Source organism: Pseudopipra pipra, chromosome 1 (assembly GCF_036250125.1).
Source record: "Pseudopipra pipra isolate bDixPip1 chromosome 1, bDixPip1.hap1, whole genome shotgun sequence".
Classification (NCBI taxonomy): Eukaryota; Metazoa; Chordata; class Aves; order Passeriformes; family Pipridae; genus Pseudopipra; species Pseudopipra pipra.
Genome location: NC_087549.1, coordinates 61633034 through 61658263, shown reverse-complemented (window position 1 = coordinate 61658263; position 25230 = coordinate 61633034). Strand labels below are relative to the sequence as shown.

Sequence of the window (25230 nt, the reverse complement as noted above, 5' to 3'; positions counted from 1 at the left end):
GTTCAAGGGAGAACAAAGCCACTAAAAGTTCTCTTTCCCACATTGTGACTGCTCCTTTCACAGAAGTTTCTCAAGGTTTCCTTTTCCAAGAAGAAGAAGGTGATGGGAAAGGCAGGACCTAGAGACTCTGTTGTTTACAGATGCCTTTTCCCCATGGCCTGGGAATCCCGAAATGTGATTGCCTTGTAAGGGCAGGTTATTTTCAGCCACTCCCTTCATTATGTTCCTGTTAAACCCACGGTTTAAGTGGGGCTTCTGTCCTGGAGAGATTTTGCCCTGGCTGTCTGCCCAGGGATAGATTGCAGCAAGAGTAGCCTCCGACAGAAATAGGTGGCTATGTGTGTATACCTCCAAGTCTTGAAATGAGAATATTGCTGCTCAAGGTCAGGGTTTACGCTTGCCAGTATTTCCCTCGTTTACTGAAGTCAGTTGACACTCCTTTGCCAGCACTGGCTATTTTTGTAGCAGTCTCACAATGGCGGGGATTTTCTCATTTCAGTCCATACAGAAACGTCTCAGCTTGGGATACTTTTGCCTCTGAGACTTCGCTAAGAAGTTCAAACTCTGTGTTTTCATGGTAAAATTTCTTCTAGATTACTTGTTTACAAGTGAGAAGTATTTTAAATTAATTTCAATAAAATATTTAATTGCATTTTGATGTGTTTTATCTGAGGCTTTAATATTTTAAGACTATTATTTTGTTCTCTGGAAACTCTTGTCTTTCCTAATCTCTCAGAAGGAAAGCTCTGAATTCAAGAAAAGAAAATCAAGATAATTGAGTTGTGAGGTTTGTTTGTTTTTTTTTAAACCAATATTTGTTGGGTTTATAGTGCTTTTCAAAACACTTGGAATTATGGATTTAAATCCAAAAGTCTCATATTTGGTCCTTATTTTGCTTTTCCATGGTTCCTATGGAAGAAACAAGCTACGATTTGAAAAATTTGAAGAAAGAAGGAACCTGAAAGCCGACAGTGGTGACAATGCTTGCCTCAGCTTTCTGTGTTCTGTGTGGCACATTCAGTTACATTTATCCTTCTATTTTTGCATCATCATTTTGTCCCACATCTTGTCACATGCAATAGGGTTTTGCTGCTTCAAAGTCTTTGTCAACTATTAAGTCCCTGCTCCATGTAGTTTATTTAAGACGAAAAGTCTTTCCAAAATGGAGGTTTGGCCTTTTTACAACAGGAACAGTGTATTTTCTTTTGTTTTCTTCAATTTTTAATTAAGAGTTTTGATGTAGCACTATCTGGTATTACCATTGGCTTTACTAAGTCGTCACTGCCTTAACTTTTGTTTTTAATGTTCATTATGCTCAAATGTGTTTTGTTTTAAAATTCATGTTGCTATTCATGTTACTGAGAGCAAACTCAAAGTGTCCTGTACAAGAAGGTAATGAGATTTGTGATGATTCTCGGTTCCTTGGGGAATGATTTCAGCCTTAGATGGCACTTTGGGAACACTCTGTCATTCCACAAGTAAGCTTCCCTTAGTTATAAGCAAATACTTAATATAGGGTCGGATTAAAATGATAAAGGTTGTAATGACTTCACTGGGTCAATGATTTTGAAAGACAAAAATGAATAGATATGAACAACGTGTTGCATTATCTCCCTTGTTAAGGGACATCACTTTTGGCATGAATCTTTTATTTCAACAAAGCACTTCTTCTGAAGGAAGAACTGTAGTGTGCATGGAGATGAATTCATACTATGCTACCCATTGGACTTTTTGGGGTGTTTTGTATTTTCTTGGCAATAACACACAAGGAAGAGAGAGGTGAATATGTAAACATTTCTTCTCTGTTAGTAGATGACATTGGTAAGATGTGTTTAAAAATTCGTCTGTCTGGCCTTAATCTCTTTACTGATTGGCAGTCTAAGCTATTTATTACAGATTACTGAGCACTGAATCCGTAGATATCTAGCAGAACATTTCAATCACTTTTTGACAATAGATGTTCCTTTCTAGCAGTTTCCACTGAGTATTGAGCTATTGAGAACTCATCTTTGGTCAGCTAGGCTCTAGAGGCTACTGTTGTTTTCTGGTACACATATGGGAATAATGGACAGGATTACAATTTTCAATAAAATATTGAGTTACAAAGAACCTAACAGATTAAGAATTTTCACAGAAATATTATCCAATCTTAACTCCTTAATGTCATATAATTTGGAGGGAGTGAACTTAAAAAAAAAAAAAACAAACAAAAAGAAAGAAAAAAAAAATGAGAGAATTAGGAGTTTCTCAGATTTGGAACAATTCATTTTTCTCTGCCTTGCTCTATAGTTTATGTTTCCAAAAGAGAAAGCATTGGTATTGGCACTGTGTTGACTGGAAAAAAATTGGTATTCTGAGCCCTGCCCTACATTTTGCAGGGCTGGCAGTGCTTCTTTACTTGATATCACTGCACCCTACCTTCCACAGGCCTGTAGATAAAAGGCCTGAATCAAGGCACTTTGCTCATCTAATTCACAACACAGTCTCTCTCTCTGCAAATCAACTATTAGGCCACTGTTCCCTTCTTTCTACTGTCCTGCACGATTTCTTCTGTTTTGTAAGAGGAATGCATGCAATTGTGTTGGTCTAGGCGATGTAAATTTCAATTTGCTTTGCTTAATAGTTTCAGTGTGCTCACTTTTGTTGCTGCCATCTCTCTAGTCTGGTTCTCTGACTGGAAGTCAAGATTAGAAGGTCATGTCTACATGGACATATTGTGAAGACAGGATTAGAAGATGTTCTGAGCACATGTTTTGGAGAGGACCTATAAAACTTCAGTGAAGTTGAAGAATGTTTTACATAGCAAAATGTCAGGAGTCTAAAAGGCTTTTAAATGGAAAGTATTGTAAGAAACCTCCTTCTCATCTGCTGATGCCTGAGTAGCTTCTCCTGTAGAAGAATGCCCCAATGCAACTTGCTATCCTTTGCAGCTTTAGTTTAGCAGACAGAAAGAAAAGAATGAAAAGAAAAAGACAGATCTACTGTCTGAAGGAAACAAATGATAGAATTCAGTGTCTCACTCCACTTGGACCTTGAAGGTCTGCAAAAATCATTTGAGGCAAAAGCAAGGTAAAGTCTGTGAGACCAAAAGTCATAAAACATTTCAATCTTGCCGACCAAACTTCTAGAAAGACTGATTTTTGTAGCCGAATGAAGAAGTACCCAGCTTCAAAGACCTGGACCGAGGCTGGGTGTGAGCTCATTTCACAGTAAACTCTGTGTATCCGGGTCTAAGGGGAACGCTGATGACAGTGGGGTCAGTGAGTAACTTTACTCACCATTTGGGGGGATGCAAACAGCTTCAGCACAACACTTCCAAGAGAAGAGAAAGTGATCAGTAGAAAATTCTCCTATTCTCCCTCTGTCATTCGTGAAGATTGGTGAATGTCTTTGCAGCTCTGTCCTGTCCTCGTCTTTTCAGCGAAAGAATCCTGCTAGTTTTCTCATAATGGTAGAAGTAATTAAAAAGGGGATCAACTTCAGAGGAACATAAAACACACACCAAAAGTCTGTCTCTTTAATGCTATCCCCTACATACTTTCCTGGCGGGCATTCTGCTAATCTAATACCTGTTAATTCTATTTTTAATTAGGAATATACCTCACCAGAAGCTATTTTTTATCTAATATACATGTGGTTAAAGGGTTTAATCCTTGATTAGGGAAATAATCTGGAGCTATGGAAAGAGATTTTAGAAGAGACTGGAAGATATGACACACAAGACGCTGGAAGTTCAATAGCTTGTTGTATCTTGGCTCAAAACCACCATGGAAGATGCATGAAGCTTGCTTTGTACTTTGGACAGAAGGGAATTTTATAGGGACAAAGCTCACTGTGTCCATAAGTGTATTAACTTTCATTACAGCCATGTTTTACACAATGTTTGACAACTCAGAAATTTAGGGCCACTATGCTGTTAGCAGAATGGAATTATGAATATGAGGCATACTCCTCATTCCCCAGTGTCCCTCCATTACTGAAGTGAGGCAAAGAGAACACCTGGCTGCTAGGGAAAGACAGCCTCTAAAAAGGAACTATATATGTATGTGTACATATTGCCTCTGTTGGGGGCAAATGTACCACTTTCAAAGTTAGGCTGAAATTTCTCAATTAAATTAACGTGTAGTTGAGACTGAGGATTTTACAAGAATTTTTCATTTCTTTGTAATACAGATGTCCTGTAGAATTCCTGTCCGGGTTTGCTGGATTCCTGGCAAAGCAGGTCACTCATCACTCAGTTTCAGGGGAGATCCAAGAGGCATATTGCCAAACTTTGGGTTCCCAAGCATGTGCAGAGTCTTATGTTTCCTAAAACCATAAGCCTGAAGGCTCTGGGAGGGAGAAGGATCTGAAAGCTACAAGGCTCCCCATCACTGAACTGAGATTTAGCTTCTATAAATTCTGGAGTGGGCTTCCACAGGGTCTGCAGCTGGAGCACTTTCTGTATGATGAAGTTATGACAGAACTGTGAATCACATATGCTGCCCAGAGCCTTTAAAAAGTGGCCTGCAAACATGGATTTTGTGTTGGAATAAGATTAGCATGTATTTAGTCGTGACTTTACTAAGATTATTTTGTAAACCAGGCCATCCCTGAATGCACTGATATGGCTTCATATTCCTTATAAAATTTGCTTGCTAATAGAAAACTTTCTGGGTTTACCTCCACTTTGTCAGAATCCTGTCTACAACTCTTCATGAGCAGTAGCTTTCAGTTAGGTTGAAGATAATGTCAATAATTAGAGTTTTAGGAATCATGGCTGTACTGTGGAACACATTCCATCTAGGTCATCTCCAGCTTGTATTGAATAATAATTGATGACTATCTTGTCAAGAAACAATAATTTTCCACAGTTTTTCTGAGGCTAATTGAAACTACATTTGGAAAACTGCTATCAAGTTATTCAGTCTTCATTCTCGTATTTGCAGAGGGGTTTTTTTACTATGTAATATCGATAGCTCCATCCAACTGAAATTCGTATATGAGGCTTTTGCAATTGCTCTGCTCTTTGAAAAGTCACACTGGGCTGGCTTGCAAAGTATGAGGAGCAAACTTCAGGGATTTACCGAAGAACTTGCACTTGAAGAAAATTTGCAAGTATTATCACACTGGAGATGGCTTCTGCAAGGAACTGGATATGAGGTTACAAGGAGGGAATGCCTGGTAAGTCTTTGAATTCTAAAGGAGCTTATGGCCATCTATAATGCTTGCAGTAATATAGGGCACCAATCAGAAGAAAATAAGGTTATACATATCCTCTATGAACTTACAGTTATTCCTAATAATAACACCTTCCATCACTGCAATTCTGTTCACTTCTGACAGTTTATGTCTCTCAAACTCCCGTATTATGTTTTAATCCTTCGGTTTTTAATTTGGTGCCTTTTTTTTTTTTTTTTAAATATGCATGTACTTACACACTGATAGAGTTGCACAAGACTAAATCAAACCAAATGAAAACATCTGGAAATGTCAAAATGTGGATGAATGGAAGTCTCAGCTGGATTGTTCCATACAATTTTGGATACTATATTTCAGAAAATGTGTGGGCCAAATGGATGTACTCTGCAGAGATTAAAAAAAATAACTGGAAACTGTGATCAGCAAGGAAAGCAAAAGCAGAATTAGGTTTATTTAGTCTGAAAAAGAGAACTCCAAAGAAAGACAGGAGAAATATTCCTTAGGTATGCAAGTGCTTCCTGGGAAGGAATTGCTTGCTCTCAGAGCAATCACAATGCACAAGAAATAGACAATGGGTCTAAACTGCAGTAAAGAAAATTCATGGCCCAATTAAGGGGTAAAATATGAAAAGGTACTCTAGTACTGAATTATATTGCCTGAGAAAGCTGTTAAAGCTCCATCATTAAGGGACATATTTGCCATTGTTTTAGGCAAGTATTTCTCAGGTATGTCTAGGTGTGGGTTAAAAAGAGGGACTAGGTTGAGTTTTGAGAACACATCCAGCCATATTTTCTATAATATGTTTTGGAAGTAGGGAAGGAGAACTATTAGAGTTTGGAGGCAAAACATTCAAAAAATATGATCTTTCACATTATTCTTTTGTTGGCAAATGCCACATATAGAAAGTATATACTTGTATCTTCCCTAATACATTTAGATTTCAAAAAATAGATGACTGTTCGCCACATTTTTACAAATGTGATGAAGTGATAGTCCTGTTATTATCTCTCTCATTGTTCTATTACTGAAAGAGCAATAAAGTTACAATATTTACCCTACAGTAGTTTTAGGCATTAAAGCCCAGATATTGTTGTCAGCCCCGCAATAGACTCTCTCTCTGATATTGTGCAAGGCTAGAAACCTTTGCCATAGTCCATTTTATAAACGCCATTACTCTTCTGCCTCACAGACAAGGCATAAGCTATTCAATATCTGCAGACAGTTTGATCTATGTATTTGAAGGAAATATAAGGTATTAGTGTCTCACTTATTTGTATTTTAAAATATCTCATAAAACCTCCTCCATTTTTCTGTTCATTTGATTTTGTTTGGTTTTTTAATAGAGCTTTTACAACCTGTCTGTGAAAATGAACTAAAGAGTGATTATCACGTGATTGATATTTTTTCCTTTCAGCTTGCTTTCCTAAGGAATTACAGTCATGAAATCCCACTTTCTTCCTTTTCTTTCATTTTCTTTGCATGTGCATTTGCCTTTTTTGTCTGCTGGCCAGTTTCAGTGAGATCTGATAGAGGGCCAGAGATCTTGAACATACTCTGTTCCTGGATGCTTCATGTAATTAGGCACAGACTAAGAAAGGGTGATACTCTTAATCCTCATGGGGGAAGAAATAGGTTATCTGTTAGAGAAACTCTTGGAAAAGAGTTGTTATGATTGACCAGCCACAGGAAATGCTTCCTGCAGACAACACAGGATCTGCTCTGCAGCCAAGTTTTTGCTCCTGTGTAGATTCTTATTCTCTGGTCATTAATAAAGGGGTAAGAAAGTTTAAAAGTCAGTTATCACAAGCCCAGAAGCTGCCCAAAATTAGGCTGTGTTAGTTCATGTGTTCAACCAGCTACTTATTTCCTTGTGAAGAAACTCAATTAAAAAAAAAGTAATTACCAGAATCCTAAGAGTGAATTGGAAAACAACAAAAACAAAGAAATCCAAAGGTAGGGCTCTGTGGTCTTCCATACAAGCCATGCATTATTAAAAGACCATTAATATAGTACTTTGTGCTAAATTTTATAATGATCGTTTTAAAATCTGTTTCAACCCATTTTTAATGTTCCTTCTAGCCTCCCTTAAGAGTTTCTTTGCTGCTGACTTTTCTGGGTGTGAGGAAAGCAAGTGTCACATTGGCTGGCTGCCTCTTCTCTTGGGCATGGTCACTGCATATTGGTGCTAACCAATGTTTTTCAAATGTTCTGGGGAAAAACAATGGGACAGGAAATGTCTGGGCCTGTCTGACACTCCTGCAGCATGAGCCCTGCTGGAACAGCTGAGGCTTGTTATTTTGCTGGGTATCCCTTGGCTCAGGCTGAAGTTTCTTGGCACCTTTTCACCTCTCCTTTGCACAGCTCCTAGAAAAATTGTGTCAGGATCCCGAGTGCATTAATGAGCCTTAGCTGCTCTGATGGACCTCACACAGGGCCTCCACCCATGTGTTCTGCTCAGGGGCTCCATTGCAGCTCAGTCAGTTACGGTCTAGCTCCAACTGTGTTTCAGTCATGCCTGGCCATGGCCCCTGCTCCTAGCTTGACATTGGACCTGCCCTGTCACTATGGACTTGTCTGTTGATCATAAGAATTTGTTTGACCCTGGCTACTGTTGTCAGACCTGGCCTGATCCTGACTTGATGATTTGCATGTCAGGCTTGACCTTGAACCTAGAAATGTCACCACAAAATGCTTGAGACTACAAGAAGTCTCCTGCCTCAAAGGTGTAAGGATGCGGCTTGTCTTAAATGGGGAGAGGTGTTTCCACTATCTGACCTCTCCTGTGGCCCTTCCCTGAGGAAAATTACCCAGGTCGAGCAACATTGTAATTTTGACCATCTTGAGTAGGTGAATTTGCTCTTATCCCTCATTCTTGCACATCCAAAAAATCTTGTCTAATATCAGGCACATACTTACACATACTGGTATTTACACACGTGGTATGGGCACACCGCTGGGAGGGCTACCACATGACTTACTATTGCTAACCCAGTCCCCAAGGAACAGATAATATATCCTTCTGACAGGAGACAGTGGGACTTATGTTCCTTGAATTTCAACTACAGGTGGAAGAAGGGAGAGAGGAAAGGAGAGCTGGGTATTGTTGCTGTCTGCTTCCCTGTGCACAGCACATATTTCTGCATGGATTTCCAGCAGCAGTCATTGATGATCGCATCAGCAGTAACGTCCCTTGATGCTTGCAATCCTTCTTAAGGAGTCCAGGGAATGTAGCACTGCATGGGAATGGGGCTGAAAGCAGCAGCAGATACTGGTGACAGGTGAGTAGAGAGCAGAAGAGCAGAGACCAGAGAGAATTAAGGAACTGTCCATTTCTGGAGTGACTCCTCCTTTGCTACATCCTCCTTCCATATCTTTGGCAATCCCTGAGCTAGAGATTTACTGGTCAAGAATCCAGTTTGTTCTATTTGAAGACTCCCAATGGATAAGACCATCATCCATATGCTTCAGGGCAGCTTAATTGCGGCCTTCCAGCACCTGAAGGGAGCCTGTAAGAAAGCTGGAGATGTCTTTTACAAGAGTATATAGTGACAGAACAAGGGGAAGTGGTTTCAAACTGAAAGAGAGCAGGTTCTCTGGAACTGATGTGTTCTTTTAGGATGGCATAACATCATTCTCAGTGTGTGACTGAACAACTTGTGTCATCCTTCTTTGCACCCACAGAGATGGAGGTGAGGTTTACCATTTAGCAGCTATTAGTGACCCTCTTTGCTCACCAATTTGGAGTCAATGACACACTAATACCCTTGTTTAACCAGCAGCTGGCATCCTAGAGGCAAACCAAAGATTGGTCAGTTCCCTGAGCTGGCTTACAATGGCTTAATAAAATGTTTTATCATTGGCCTAAATTATGTTCTGGTCACTAAAGCACCGTGGACTTGGTTTATCTGTGATCTCTTTTTTTTCTCCTGATAATTTCCAAGCTAATTCTTTATCTGGTGCACAACCTCTTTGCAAACCATTCTGGCAAAAATAGCATTAATGAAGATGATTCTTTCAGATGTGTGTTTCAGATAAATAAAACTTTGCCTCGGACCTCAAAAACATTTCAAATTCTTAAAAGCAAATATTTTGAAAATTACAGAAATACAAGGAGAACACTTCAGAAAATTAGTTTTCTGTTTGGTGACAGCAAAGAAAGCATTTAGTTTAATTTTTTTTTCTTTGTATAGCAGTCTATGTCAACCTTGGAAAATGGTTGAACTGAGGATATTTCCTGTCAATTCAAAGATGGGTCTGAGTTGAATTAAATCAGCACTTAGAATTCCACCTTAAATTCTACAAAGATGGCACTTGTTTAAGGTTCTGAAGATGGGAATATGATCTGCTAAAAATCAGACAAGTGAGCAGAAACAAACTATGACTTCTGCCCCAGGGGTAATGGAGATGGAGATGAATCCTGACAAGCACACACATGACAAGACCTAGGCAGAGCAAGAACGCGTGACTCATAAATTGTAGTGGCACGTTCTCTCCAAGGGCCTCAGTGTGCAGTAATGCCTGAAAGATCTCAGCCAGGATCACATGATGCATACAGTGGTTGGCTGACTGTTGAGCCATATAATAAAACCCCAACAAATTAAGTATAAAACAGCCTCTGGTGAGCTATAGTCCTAATTAAAAATAGAATTAACAGGTATTAGATTAGCAGAATGCCCGCCAGGAAAGTATGTAGGGGATATCATTAAAGAGACAGGCTTTTGGTGTGTGTTTTATGTTCCTCTGAAGTTGATCCCCTTTTTAATTACTTCTGCCATTATGAGAAAGCTAGCAAGATTCTTTCACTGAAAAGACCAGGACAGAGCTGCAGAGAAGTTAATCAGTCTTCACGAATGACAGAGGGAGATCAGGGAACTTTCCTGCCGACCAGTTTCTCTTCTCTTGGAAGTATCTGCCGGAATTGTTTGCATCCCACTTCCTCCCCTCGTGCCACCTCCCACGTCCCAAATGGTCAGTAAAGTTAGTGCCGTCACTGACCTCACTGCTGCCAGCGTTCCCCTTACATGTGGGCACGAGTTCCCTGCTGTTAGAATTTACTGTGAAATGAGCTCATGCCCAGCCTCAGTCCAGATCTTTTAGCTGGGTGTTTCAGGCTCCCAAGGTGCTTTTGTCTGCCTATCCTTCCTTTTCAGCTGTCCGTCTTTGTCCACTCTAGTCTTTTTCTCTCTGCCCAGTCTCTTGTTATTCCTTTTCTTTCTGCTCCCTTTGCATTTTTTTTTCTTTTCCTTTGTCCTCTTATATCCTTTTTAGTTTTTCTCACTTTGGCTATTCTGTGCAGAGTGCAGGTCTCCATTTCTTCTTCCTCATCTTGCAACATCAGAATACTGTCCCTTTATGCCATCCGAGTAAGGGTAATCCTGGCCACACAGATATTGCGTGCAAATCTTCATGCAAGCATGGATATAGCAAATACTCAGAGCACAACAAACACCAGTGGCAGTGGGGGCAATCAGAGGTTGTCTCCTTTTTTGGTTCATCAGTGACCTCCTTCTAGCCCATCATCCTGAGATTCTGAGTCCATGAAAGAGACAAAAGGATTGTATCCCCTAAATCCACAAGAGTAGACTCTGCAGTAAGCCATCTCTCATGCTGTCTGTTGGACCTGTAAGCATATTGTTGGGATGTGTCCCCGCCAGCTCTACTGGGTAAAATAAAAGCCATCAGTTTCCAGACCTAAAAGTCAGAGGGGGTTCTTGTCTCCCACACACTCACTGCAATTCTGCTGTGCCTGTTTGGTACAGATCACCTGTCCTAGGTGTAGTGGCCTTACTGCACTTAGAGTGTAGAGCTTTTCTGTACAGATGTAGTGGTTATCTAATCATGATTATGATGAAACTGCGGTCAGGTCTTTGAATTTCAAAGTCTGCTGTTCTTGCACATATTCCTGCCCAGAACAGCAAACTTTTGGTGAAAGATATTTGATTGAAAAGCCTCTTCAAAGAGGCCTTCTGCCTGAGTAGTCATGTCACAGGAACAGATTGGCTAGACCATGGTGTTCAGGAAAGCAGCACTTTTTACAGTGTGTTTAAAAAGGTCCTTTGAGAAAATCAGATATGGGTTTCAATTAGTTGTCCAAACACCCAGAAAGAATGGTTGCCTCCCATGTTCTCAGGTAAATGCAATTCCTGGAAAGTGTTTTTTAAAGTGTTATTTCAAGTTTCATTTATGCATCTCAGTCTGGGTAGTCCCATTTTGCCAACATGAAGTGCTCCCATTCAGGGTCTAAATGTATTATTTACTTTCTCCCAGGTGTGCTCTGTGCTGATGGTTTTTATCTATTTCCTTCCTTTTAGATGTGACTGCGTTTTATGAGGGATGGAGAGGGTTCCAGCTGAAAAGATGGATAGATTTTGGCAATTCTGTTGTCCATTTAAAGCCATGACCCTACAAGGCCCACATGGTTTGAGTTGGCCAATAGTATTCTGGCAGACTCTGTAGACAGCTATTGAAGTCAATTTTTGGCAAGGATTTAGCTAGCTGGGTTGTGACCACACATTTTTTATAGGTACTGTGGTTTACTTTGACATGGAGGGAGTGATGTAGCATACACAAAAAAGTTTAGATTGTTACCACTTTAATGTTAAGAGCATAGACATCAAAGGGTGGCAAATGTGTTACTGAAGTTCAATGAGTTGCTGTTTGTCATTACAAATCAGCCGAGGAGTGCTAGCAAATTAAGTTCTGATAACCTGTTTGCTTGTAATCTTCTTTTTAAAAGATTACAAAATAAGCTTGTCATTGATCAGCTGTGAGCACGTCTGGATGTGGATCAGCCATCCCGAAGCATGAAGGGGAAGCCACATACCTCTAAAATAACTGTCTACTTCCTTAGCGCAATCTCATTTTCTTTTTCACATCTGTGCAATGATGACTGCATTTATGTGTTTGCTGCCCTATTCGCTGGATATGTCTCAGCCAGGAAATGCATTAGAGGATTCCTTGTTCTGTGTATTCTCCATATATGCTTCCATGAGGGCTTGAAGAAATAATCTATCTAGAAAGTGAGGCAGCATTTGTATTTTACTGAGTTAAAATGCTACACTGGGTCATAAACATGAAAATGAATTTGCAGTTATAAGATCTGATAGTTTCTGTTTATATATTTTTTTCACATACAGAAACACAGAGAGACATACACACAGTGTTTGTCACAATTCAGTACAGCTGGTAATTTTCAGTTCACCAGAAACTCAGAATAGCAGAGAAATTGTTCAGTCAGGCTTGATGTGGAGAACAAGTGTTTGCACACACTCCTCGCTCTTGTTCTGGGAGGAAACTATCAAAAGAGGTTTGAAAAAAGAAATGTCAAAGAGAAGAGAGGCAACACATTTGCCTGTTCTTTTTAATATACTTATTGCTGATATACAGGTGCAGATTTATCTGAGAAGTAAAGCAGGAGTTTAGAATATAGCTTTAACTGGAAAAGTGGACAGGAGCAAAGCAGGTAGCACCTCATGATAGAGAATCTTTTGCTAAGTGTGTCATATCAACAGAAAAACCTTGAGAGGTCTTTCTAGAGAAATACCTTATTTATTTATTTACTTCATATTTCCCACCCCAGAAGACTGGAAAACTTGAGACCCATCATATCCATCTGAAAAGGCAGAGACACACATGACCAGAGAATAGTTTGTTAGCCCAGGAAATAAAAAAAATTACAAATTCTAGATAAACACAAACTGATAATAAAGTGGCTCTCTTCCACCCTTCCACCCACCAGACTATATCCCAGAGAACACAGTCTTTCGATTCCATCACTTCAGACCAAGCACCACACAAAAGTCTCTTTGGGGCTGTGTATTCAGTGTGAGAAAAGCTACCTTCTCTCAAGAGTCACCAGTAGATTCAGCTGTTCTAAGAGAACTTAGAGTTATGCAGACACTCAAAGCCAAATGCTTCCTCCTCTCTTTCTCTCAAAGCCAAAATATTTCCTCTGATATACATATTCATCTCCATTGAAGATAATGGGAACTAAGCAAGTCTCAAAGCAACTCCACAGAAACCAACTGTTGTTTTCTGCAGTAAAATACAATTTTCTACAGAGTAAAATATGTCTCTTTTTTAAAATGCAAATTCTATATATAAACTCCTCCTGACATTATACCAATATTTCTAAAGAATCCCTCTCTCTTCCCTGCATTAGCTGAGCAAGGAGACTACATCAATTTATTAAGTGGTCTTATATGACTTAGGGGAAAAGATCCTACATTTTGGCTATAACATTAACATTAAGATTTAAAACTGAAATGCATCTCTTCTTCATGAAACAAATCCAAAATTTCATTTTAAGTTACATATATTTTATCTACATCCAAGAGCACCAGACAGTTTACTGAAATCCATCCTTTCCTGACATTGGCAGTATCAAGAAAGAAGATCTAAATGCAACGTGAAATATGAAATTCTTTAACACATTACAAATATAGATAAGTATATTTTTAATACAGATACATTGAAGAGACATGGCAACCAGCTAAGTTCCCTTGAAAATGCCAAACCAATTGTTTATCTGCTGCATGAAGCTGTAGGCAAGTATCCTAGTGATTTGCTTGCAATGTATGAGCTTTTGTTCATATTATACAGTGAAGATAGACCAAATCTGAAAACTTCTCAAGTTTGTTTACGATGTCATCTAATTAATTCACATATGATAATGAATAACCAGTTTTGCTGTATTTAGTTGCTAACCATTTTTGACACCAAGTATTTTTCCCAGCGGTTTCAGTATTCACGATCAGGAATAGGTGGTGGAGGGGATGAAATCTTTTGGGACTAGATGGGGGAGATTTAATCTATTGTTTTCAGTCTTCACTATAATAGACAGTGGAAAGTCAAAAACCCAGTATTATTTCCCTCACTCTCTCACAGGCAGGCAGACTCTCTACAGAAACTTTTGAGCTGGGATTTACATAATGCTTTGGAAAATCTGAAAATGTACCATAAAAACTATGCAGTATTTTAACTACAAGAATGACTTAATGGTTACTTCGCTTTCACTGCAACTTGTGTGCATTCTCAGATCTTCCAAAACCTTTCTAGGGATTCCACCAAGAATCCCTAGATTCTTGGGCATTGCTTCTCTGGGGTATACACACTGGCCAATTCAAGCAGAAGACAATTTGGCTGAGCAAACTAGGAAGCATGATGTGTATTCCATTAAGTACTGCCATTCTAGCTGAATGTGGTTTCTTCAAGCTAACTCTGTACTGAAGATAGCAAGCTTGGTTCAATTATTCATTTGCACAAAACTTACTCCTGTTCTATTATTTGAGAATCAATCACAAACATTCATCTGCAACATATAAATGAATATTGTTCATGACACGTTGAACTGTCTGTTAGTTACCAGTTGCTATCTGAAGGGTAGTTGATGTAAACACATGGGAGCCACTCATGATATATTTGCTCTGACTGTTGAGGACTCATTTCTACTCTGTTTTTTATGTAACTCTTTTACAAATATTTTAAACCAGCATAAAGATTTTAATGGTGGAAAATACTAAATAATGAACTAAAAAGACTGGAGAAATAAGATATTACCCTGTTTGTGAACAAGTACCTTTGTCCACTTAAGAAATTAAGTGTGAAATGTGTGAGTGCCACTTAGCAGCCATCAGAAGAATAGATGGACACAAGTGGTCCTGTAAAGGACCCTCTGGACTACAGCAAATATAGTTTGTTTCTGAGTGGAGTAACAGCCTCTCAACACCTGCACAGGCATGCATCACTGCTGTTCTGTTTTCATCCAAATACTGCCAATGGGTAATCAAAATCATCAGGGGGCACTCACAACAGTGAAGCATTGGCTGTCTTGAGCAGTTCCAGTGCATTCATCTGGACAAAAATGTGAGTGCGGTGTAAGTCCATTTCACAGATACAGGTTGGAAGATAATAATAACAGCAAGGACTGACCAGGTATTATAACTATATAGATGTCTGGGCTAAGTCTGCTCAGATGATACATGCAGAAATAGAGTAACCTTGTATTTGCACAAAGGATAATCTGTAAAGTGGTGACTCTGAAAGAGACTCAAATGTAAACTGAATAATCAGCTGAATGTGAACTTCTGTGGTCTCTGGCTAAGAGTGCTGCAGAATGCTCTGTAAAAAGCAGTGCTGTCAAGTAGCAATAGAAGGTGGTACTGCCTTGAGGAAACTGCCACTAAAATCCTGTCTAGTCCAGTCATTAGGAAAGAGTTCAGAAGAGAGTTGCAAATCTGTAAAACCTATGTAAGTGTGACTGATGCAATATGCTGTTTAGTATCTATTTAAAAAGAGCTTAAAAGAAGAGTCATTTATGGCAGAAAAGAGCTGTTGAAGACTAAAGAAAATAGCAGAAATGAGATTTATATTTCTGTAAAGTAAAGTGGATAAATCAAGGTAGAATTTATGTGCCTACTTCTTGGTGTGGTTAGCTGACCCCTGGAAACCACTTACCTAGACATGAACCTTGCTCATGCCACTTGAAATCTGTACACCAATACTGGATATATTACAAATGTTGTATTTCCATCTCAGTCAGGAGTTATGACTTTGCAAGTGTTTTCAGGTCTTGGACAAGAGAGGTCAGCAATCTAATAATATCAAAGACCCAGTTAAAAAGAAACAAGTGTTTCGAATAACTTATTTGAAAAGCACTTAAATGGGAATATTAGTCACAGACCGGAGCAAACAGATTTATACAATGCTATATATAAAAGCAGGATAATTTTATGCACTGAACAGTTAGGAAGTTATCAGTGCTGAAATTCTGAGCATTTTACCACAGTAAAAAATAATAACTGGCAGCTTGCCTATAACAGAGGAATCTCATCTAAGTTTTTGTGCGGAAGCAAGGGCCTCATAGCACTTGCAGCTGAGTTGCAACGCATCTCCGGCATAAGCATCATTTGATAACCATTATGCTTTCTAATCACTTTCTAATTAAGCTGTGTTATTACAAATATGATGTGCAGCTGTACATTATTTGTCATATTCTTCCTTGGACTTATTGGCTCCAACCTGTAGTCTAATTTTCATACTATGGGGCTGCCTGAAAAAGTTCCTCTTGTCAGTTCTGGCTGCGAAGCTGAAAACGTCATTCCTTCTGCTGTCTATTAGCTATGCTAATCTCCTTTGATATTTCCCTTCTTTCTTTCTTTTTTTAATCTTCCCTCCCTTACCTTCCTTTCCATTTCTCCTTCCCTTTCTGTTTTCCTCTCTTAATCCTTTCTGTCCCTTCTCTCTTTCCCTCTTCTCTCCCAGCTTCTCTTCCTTCCGTCTGTTCTTGCCTTCTCCTTTTCCTTCCTTCCTTCCTTCCTTCCTTCCTTCCTTCCTTCCTTCCTTCCTTCCTTCCTTCCTTCCTTCCTTCCTTTCTTCCTTCCTTCCTTCCTTCCTGGAAGTTCCCTGGCATCTGAAGTGTGGTCTGCTGTAGAACTAGTGTAGTCTGGTGTACTCCTCTTTCAGCAGACTACATACCTTTTCAAATCTTGAGCTTCACCCTTCCAGTGGTTGCTTGGTATATGTACTGCCCTCCTTCCTGCCAGCGTGATGCTACAGCCCCCAACTTTCCTTCCTGCAAAGGCAGAATCTGTTTCAGCTACCAGTAACAGGACCAGGACTAGCTTTCATAGCCTCTCTGCCACAAAGAGGAGGGGGCAACTGAGTCATGGAGTCTGGAAAGACAAGTGTACCAGGATAACTACATACTTCCCCAGGCACTCGGATGTAATAATGCATTTTTACAGCATGTAAGCTATAAATATAGTGAACAAACTTTTGGCAATGGGAGCTCCTGTAGCTTTCTTCTGGACTTGTGACTCCATTGCTACTGAAATGAAGCATTGTATGTACAGTGAGACAGTATAAAAGTGACTTAAGTGATATTTCATGGACCTCATGACTAAGGAGTAAAAGGTAAAAGAGGCTTTTGACAAAACCAAACAATGTCAGTTTCTGGACAGAATGTATTCAACCACCTTACATCTGTTTGAAAGACAATCACATTTGACAATACTTTGTTCAGTTTCTCACCTAAAAGTACAATGCATTCACATCATTGCCTCTAATTGCATTTGTAAAACTCATTGACATCTTTCACGTTTTACACTGCTTGCTTGTTTTATTTAGTACAAAAAGAAATGCACTGAAGTGGACTGCAGCATTACTAAGACATAGCTTTTCACAGCAAGCAGTTTGGATATCATAAAAGCGTCTTCAGAATTCCAAGTGAATATTATAAGTGAGATGGGGGAAGCACTACTGTATTGTAAATGAGATTAATACAATTCTACTGACTTCACTATCAATGTTGCAAAACTGCAGGACAAAATTTCTGTGTTCAGGTTTCTAAAGAGTAACTGTATATATGTTTCCATTAACCAAAAGGAAGAAAAAAAAAAAAGAGAAAGCATAGTTAGTTTTATTCATTACTACTCTTAGTTACTACTCTGTTATTTCTGGGTTTATGTAACTAATGTTACGTAATGTGTGTGACAATTATTTTAATATTTCCTTTGTATGTTTCTAAAGAAATGGTGACATTTAAAATGTCTATTAACTACCAATGTAATGTTTTATCATCCCCTTATTTGGTTATAAAGCAAATACAGAACTGAAAAGATGAATCTCCATATTCTCACGCTATACAAGCAACATTAATTAATTCAACATGACAAGCTTTGTGAAGTATCTGGGTAAGTCAATCTAGTATCATTTTGTTCATGAAGCCCAAAATATAGACTGACAAAGCACAAGTATGAAATGCATTTCAATCAGTTTAATCAAATAGAGTCAATGTAAAGAAAAGGGGCATTGTCAAGATGTGTCAGTGAACATTTGACCTGCCTTGCAGTTAATATTGTTTTTGTGCAAATTTCTCTTGGGGGGATACCCGCTCTGCTCTGCATTTCAGTTCTAAAAACCAAAAATTTTATTTTTGATCTGGTGAGTGGCAATCTATAGTAGGAATGATATAGGAAAGACAACACTTGCAAATCGTTATCCTCACACAATCTGAACGTGCAAAATCAGACCCTCTAAAGAAACTAGACCATTCAGTGTGACTTTGCCTGGATCACAGGAAGTTCTGGTTTCTCTGAATGACCTTTTTGTCTGTTTCTTGCATAGATGCCAAGGATAAGACCAAATCCAAAATCTGCTGGAGACTTGAGCTTGTTCTCTTCTCTAAAACTTGTGCAGGAAAAAGATGCAAGCACATAATGAACCTGTAGTAGAACCAAGCAGACACAGAACTCGGCAAGCTGTGACTTTTTAAGGGCACTGGAGGGGACTTGCCACAGAAGGTTTCAGTGAGACTTCAAGAGGGATTCCCTGGTAAAATAATTCAGGATTTCTCCCAGGATAGATTTCCCAAATCTGCCTTACTTCTCCCAAGGAAGGGCTCTCCAAAGGGAGACTTCATCTCAAGTCTCCCTTTATCACTTTCCATGATCCCAGTGATAAGTAAAACAGAATGCAGATCTATATTCATTTCTGAAAATCTCTTCCCAGGTTTCTTTTCCCAGTACTTGATCTAATGCTGTAGTTTCTGATCACACTCAATATGCAGGATAACATTAATGGTCACAATATTTCTTTAAATCCACCCCTCTGCAATGGAATAATGTAATTGTTTAAAGGGCTTTAAAAACTGCCTGTTACTTTCTCTGAAAACTATACATTAGGCAGGATTTAAATTCACTGATTGTGAATATACACATGCATGCACAGCAGAAACCAGAAAAATAGCCGTTAACCTTTTTCAAGTGAAGACGAAGCTGTGGAGGTGACCAAGATTTTCTCCAAAAATCCCATTTCCCACAACAATATATATCTGACTGTCTTACTCAGTTTCCTGGACTTTCAGCTTTTGCTGCCTAAAAAAATCATCACTGTCTAGCAGCTGTGGTGACCTCAGACACATGAATCAAGGTTTGCCAAGATATGGAGAGATTTGCAAGGTGAATTGTTAATGAATGCCTGAACACCTCTTTGAAGTCTTGAACCTTGCCCCCAGGAATGAATGCTGACTTTTCATGTTTAAGTTTCATGCCTTTCTTTAGAGACAAGAGGAAACTCACAAATTTTCTGAATTTCATCCCCACTGATGAATGCCATTTGTACCCCCCTGCCCCGATTCCTGGTCCCTTCCCCTCTCCAAACCTTGATGGAGCTATTCCCAGAGCTCAGCAGAGGCTCTGGATGTACAGAGAGCATGCCCAGAGGACAGTCAAGCCCTAGAATGACAGTGGACCGAGTCATACTTTCAATATATGCACACTGATCTGAGCAGGGACCATTTTGGCAATTCATCTACAGAGCAGGTTTTTGAGGCAATGCCCCAAAGATCATGACTGCGCATGTTTCCCAACTTGTTGATGGGTGAACCACAAAAAGTTCACAAGTCTGGAGAGCTCTCCGTGTATTTCAATATTTCTCCTAGATCTCTTGAAACCTTAGTACTATGTTGAAGTATTGCAAGCTCTTCTATGGTATTTTTTGAATGCTTCCTTCTTCAAACTTCACTGGAATAAGTTTAGAGGCACATGGAAAGAATGATTACTTGCAGAATGATTAATGAATCATAGGAAAAGTTGGTGGCTGGTTTCAGCTCTGGAGATGCACCTGTAACAGTCTTATTTATTTGAACTGGTTTACCCTTCAGCCAATGAACTAGAATAACCAGAATGGTCTGAAGTGTCTCATTTTTACATTTGCAGCACTTTCACCCCACTATTTTATATAAACCTTTCTCTTTTTCATGAATATATGCTGCTTAGTTCTTGACTAAAACATTTAACAACGTGAGAGTGGAGTATTTTGGTGCTACAGACTTAGACCTTCTGAAGAGCCTAATCAAAACCAGATTTTTTCCTTTAATTGGAAAAGAAATGAGTGTTTTGCACACTAGCTAGTTAGCACTATCATAAGCAACCTCCTATTAATCACGTACCATTTTTTGCAGCTGTGTACAGTAACTGACCTGCCTAGATACACTATAACTGAAGCAATTAAGGATCTTTTGTATTTTTTATGTAATTACCACTTCTGAGCTAGGTTGCTAAATACTTGGGACATTTGGGGTTATAATTTCAAGGTCATTATATTTTTGTTCATCTCATTTCCTAGGAAACCTATTTGCAGACTTGCCTAAAGCATCCCAGATACTGTACATTAAAGTATGGCAAATTAATTCAATCCTACCTCCTTCCACTCAGTAGGTGCATGTCCATTTTTCCAATGTATAATACACAGTGTATTTTTAAATTGCAAACTATTCCAGGTTTTAATGATGCAAACAATGGAGAGACCAAATAAGCTAAAAGAGCTAACACATTTATCTCTACATTCTGCCATCTGTTTGAAACTGCTGATGTAATTCCAGTTTTAAATTGCATTAGATCCTGCCTTCTGGATCCCTTTCCCTATTTACTTTTATTTATTTATTTATTTATTTAAGGCTTTAGAGAAAGCAGTGCCTTCAGGTTGTGGACTACTTAATAAGAAACTCCGACTTACAATCTGGACTTAAATTTAGGTTTCCTGGACAAAGAGGTATAGTGGAAATACTAGCTTGATTTCCAAAACATGAAACTTATTCTCTGTGTACAATTTGATGAGCTCTGTTTTCAGCAATAATGCTAGCAACCAGCAGATTTGTTTATACTGAAGAAACGGCAGAGATTAAGGTTTGTGTTCTTGCATACTCTATTGTCTAATGATGGAATTTCCAGTTTTATCTCTGCGTTTATGCTTCAGAATTAGTTTAATTTCTTTTATGTAACCTCTCCCCTTTATTTCACTGGCTTAATTAACAACCTTATATTTATTTTGCTTAGTACTTCCTTTGCCTTTTCAGTCCACAGTGGTGATTCTCCATTCTCTTCTGGCATCTTGTGGCTCAAATCACTTATTTTTCTGGATCTGATACTAATGTTGATCTTTTAAGGATTTGCTTCAAGGCATATTGGTCAGGCTCTGTCTTCAGCAAATCTATCAAACACAAAGGCTGATTTTTGCACAGTTACATTAAGGTCTTGAAATGAAAATTCAGATTTTAAAACATTTGTATCACAGAAATTAAATTAAGGTATTCCATTTTACTTTTAAATTTTATTATTTTTACTTTGGTTACATTCTTTATGTACTCACAGAACAGTCTGGATATAAGGACTTTGGAAGAAAGATGGAGTCCTGTGCTAAAAAGTTTGCAGACTTCTCATTTGAATTGATTTTAGAAAGAGAGAACATATAATTAAAGTCAAGAAAAAATGCATTTCAAGCTTCATTTTATTCATCTTGGTAATGAAACTTTACATGAGCATATTTTCAAAAGTCATCATAACATTTTAAAAAATGGTACAGATCTTAGGATGATTGGAACAACTTACCCATTTAGAATTTCCAAACCACACCAGGCAAAAGTCTGAAGAAAACATGGAAATAGATCGGTTTGATTCTGATCCTTTCATAGAAAATTTAGATTACTAATGAAAATTATTTTCATCATTATTTCTCTAAATTTAATTTGGAACATTCTTTAAAATTAAAATGAAAAGCCTCAAAATTAAACCTTTTTTGTTTGCTTTGGAAGGAAAACAGACACTGGGTTCATTTGGAATTTAAACAGATGATTTTATCTTTCACTACCTTACAAACTATATAGAAAATTTGTTATTAATAACATTTAGAAACTGTAATTCATATGCAACTCTAGTCCTCTTACTGAATGACATCTCTAGGAACTATGACTATTGTCAAATGAGTATCTTAAAATTTCTAGTTGAACCAGTTTCCAGAATGGTGGCAATTTTAGTAGATCAGTCACTGATCCATGAATTTTTGGAAAGTTTCTGGGAAAGAACCTTGACCCAAGTTTCAAAATCAATGCTACCTATAAAAATATACACAATCAATCACTGTGACTTTAACTATCATCATGCTTAATCACAACAAAAGTCTGGTGATTAAATTGCAACAAACTTAGAACAGGCTTTCTATGTTTCCTCTCCAGCCACTCAAATCAATGGTTAAATTGAAGCGGTGGCCAACTGTTGGGAATGTGGATGACTCTTTTGCTTGTTTGTTTATGCCTACACTGCCCACCACCAGTGGTGAAAACCTGAAGCAGGGAGGTGCTCTCACTCCAGCATTGCCAACCCTGGCTGGACGGATATGGAAAAAGTCAGCAGCTTCCCATGAACTGCTGAAGACTAAGTCAAGCATTTCAACTCTGAATTGTATTTTCAGAAGTTGGTATAGGACCATGTAAACCATGTATTCCATATTTTCATATAAGGCTATATTCTTTGATGATTCATCTTGCTATGAAAATATAACTGCAGAAAAGTTAAACCAGAGATGACCAGGTAAGACAAAGCACATACATATTTTAAATAGGTCTGAAGCAGATGAACGTGACAAAATATCATAGTCATAGAATCATGGAATGGTTTGGGTTGGAAGGGACCTTAAAGACCATCTAGTTCCAAATCCCCAGCCATGGGCAGGAACACCTTCCACTAGACCAGGTTGTTCAGGGTCCCATCCAGCCTGGCCTTGAACACTTCCAGGGATGGGGCATCCACAATTTCTGTGGGCAACCTGTTCCAGTGCCTCACCATCCTCTGAGCAAAGAATGTCTTCCTAACGTCTAGCTAAAATCTTTCCTCTTTTAGTTTAAAAACTTTTCTCTTGTCCTATCACTATCTTCCTGTGTAAAAAGTCACTCTCCCTCCTTTTATAAGCCCCCCTAAGTACTGTCAGGCTGCAACGAGGTCTCCCTCGAGCTTCTCTTCTCCTGGCTGAACAATCCCAACTCTCTCAGCCTGTCTTCACAGGATAGGTGCTCCAGACCTCTGATCATCTTTGTCACTCTCCCCTGGACCTGCCCCACCAGATCCACATCTCTCCTGTGCTCAGGACCCTAGAGCACAATGCAGCACTCCAGACAGGGTCACACAAGTGCAGAGTAGAGGGTTGGAGTCACCTCCCTCGACCTGCTGGTCAAATATTATCAATTAAAACTTGTTATGGAAGCTTATATCAGCTTTTCATAGATACAGGCAGTGACACAGAGCAGAGCAAGAAGTGTTGATTTTCTGCTTACAGAAATACTTATGGAGTCTGAGCAGTTTCCCAACCAAAGAATTTATGACTCCACCCAAGCCTACAAAGACAAAATAATTGAAGTCATATTATTTCTTCAAATACTCAGATTCCAAATGTTTGGTAACCAGCTGCCTGTTGGGGTAATGCTCCTACTTCTGTACAGAATTTGTATTCTAGACCTATATAAAATTAGTATACAAAATGAACCAAGTGAATGATTTGTTAGAAGAAGTTTTTGTTGTGAAAATGTAATGAATATTTCATCATTCAAATGCAAAGAAACTATAAAATATCAAGTTTTGCTCTGATGCATAAAAACTATTCATCATAACTGTTAAATACAAACCATATTCACTCCTGCTATGAACCATAAATATGACAAGAAGTCCCAGAAAGTTGTAGTTATGGTTAAGAAGGAGTCTATGCGATGAATACAGTAAAATTCCTCCCAAATGTTTTAAATAATGCTGTCTTTCTTGATGATAGATTGCATTTCATCGGCATCAAAATTTACAAATCAGTCAGAGTCACCAAAACTCAAACACTGTCATTGAATCCCTAAAACAGTGTAATATTCAAGTATATTTAAAAATGTATTTAAAAAGTCGAAGATTATGTCTTGTCAACTCCCGTGCCAGTTTATTTGCAAGAATTTCCAAACATTTTATCCGGTGTGCACACCAGGCCTTTCAACACAGTTCCTGGTCTTACAGAGACACTTTTGAAATTACAGATCTCGGGGTAGCCAAAGGAGCTGTTTGTAAACTGAAATGTAACACTAATACCATGGACTGTATTTCCCCTGTAGTAAAATATACTTTTGTATACTTTTTGTTCTTGAGTTCCATGCTGTTGAAAATATCTGATACTTCTTAATCACTTCTTAATCATATGTGTTCATATGATTTTTAAACTGATTGAATAAATTTTATTTGAATGGCTAATTTATTTAGTGATGCTGAGATCTTACATTTTCCTCCCATTCTTTTCTTATTATTGATTTACAGAACTTCATTTCTTGAAAGGTGGCATTTGCAGCAGAGCTTGGTGCTTTTTTCAGGTCTTCTAAGACACACGCATTTGAAAAGGAATTCAGTCCAGGTGAATTGCCCTATAATCAATCCTATCAAGAAAATCCGTGCATAAATTAAATTAAATTACATAAATAAGGGAAGTCTCTATCCTTAATCCACTGTGATGCCTGCCCATCTGAAAGAGCAGGCCTGCGAGCTGGAAGGATGGCAGCATGCTATAGGCTCTGCACAACAGTGCTACACTCTAGGTTGTTTTACAGAAAATTCTCTGACTGCGGCATTCTCTGTTCTAAGGATTGGGGCTGCCTGATTTGACCGTACAGACAGTGTAAAATCTTGGACAAAGAGCAGAAACACTGTGGTTGCTGTAGTGGTTCAGAGTTATAATAGAAGTGAGGCTTGTAGGGGACCACTCTTTCACATAGCCAGGATTCCCGCCTAAAACTCCAATTAGAAACCTTCAAAAAAATCAGCAGACTATGAATCATGAGCATGAAACATTGTTCATATTACTGAATGAATATACTAATTTTCAAAATGCATATGCCTGAATGTATTTACTTTATATCCCTTCAAAGACACTCTGCATATACAGCCTAAATCCAACCTTAATACAATTTGTAATAAGTTGACTAATGAGCTTCTGGTTTTGAACAACTTGACTCTATTTACAAAAGATTAGACCCACTGAGAATCACATTATTCTTATTTCATAAAGCATTTGAATCTAGCTACTGTAGGGTTGCAAAATGCTGCAGAACAGTCAGATTCAGCGATTATTTAATCAGTAATAAAATGTCATTGTAGGTAGCATAGCAGTACTTCCTAAATCCCTCATTGCATGGCTGACTTATTTCGCTAGAATCCATGCTGGCCATTCTCCAAAGATTCAGAACTAATGCTATCT

The 25230-nt window shown here is 38.5% G+C and overlaps 1 long non-coding RNA gene across 3 annotated transcripts in view; it reads left to right on the top strand.

The window, feature by feature from the left end:
• Nucleotides 1-25230, top strand: part of LOC135416120 (uncharacterized) — a 37954-nt gene that overhangs the window by 1853 nt on the left and 10871 nt on the right. For 2 of the 3 annotated variants that reach the window (XR_010431445.1, XR_010431450.1), the window contains exons 2-4: nt 8247-8459; nt 9967-10149; nt 24297-24390. This is a non-coding gene — a long non-coding RNA (uncharacterized LOC135416120). The remainder of the gene's footprint in view (nt 1-8246; nt 8460-9966; nt 10150-24296; nt 24391-25230) is intronic. The other variant, XR_010431447.1, reaches the window with a different exon arrangement.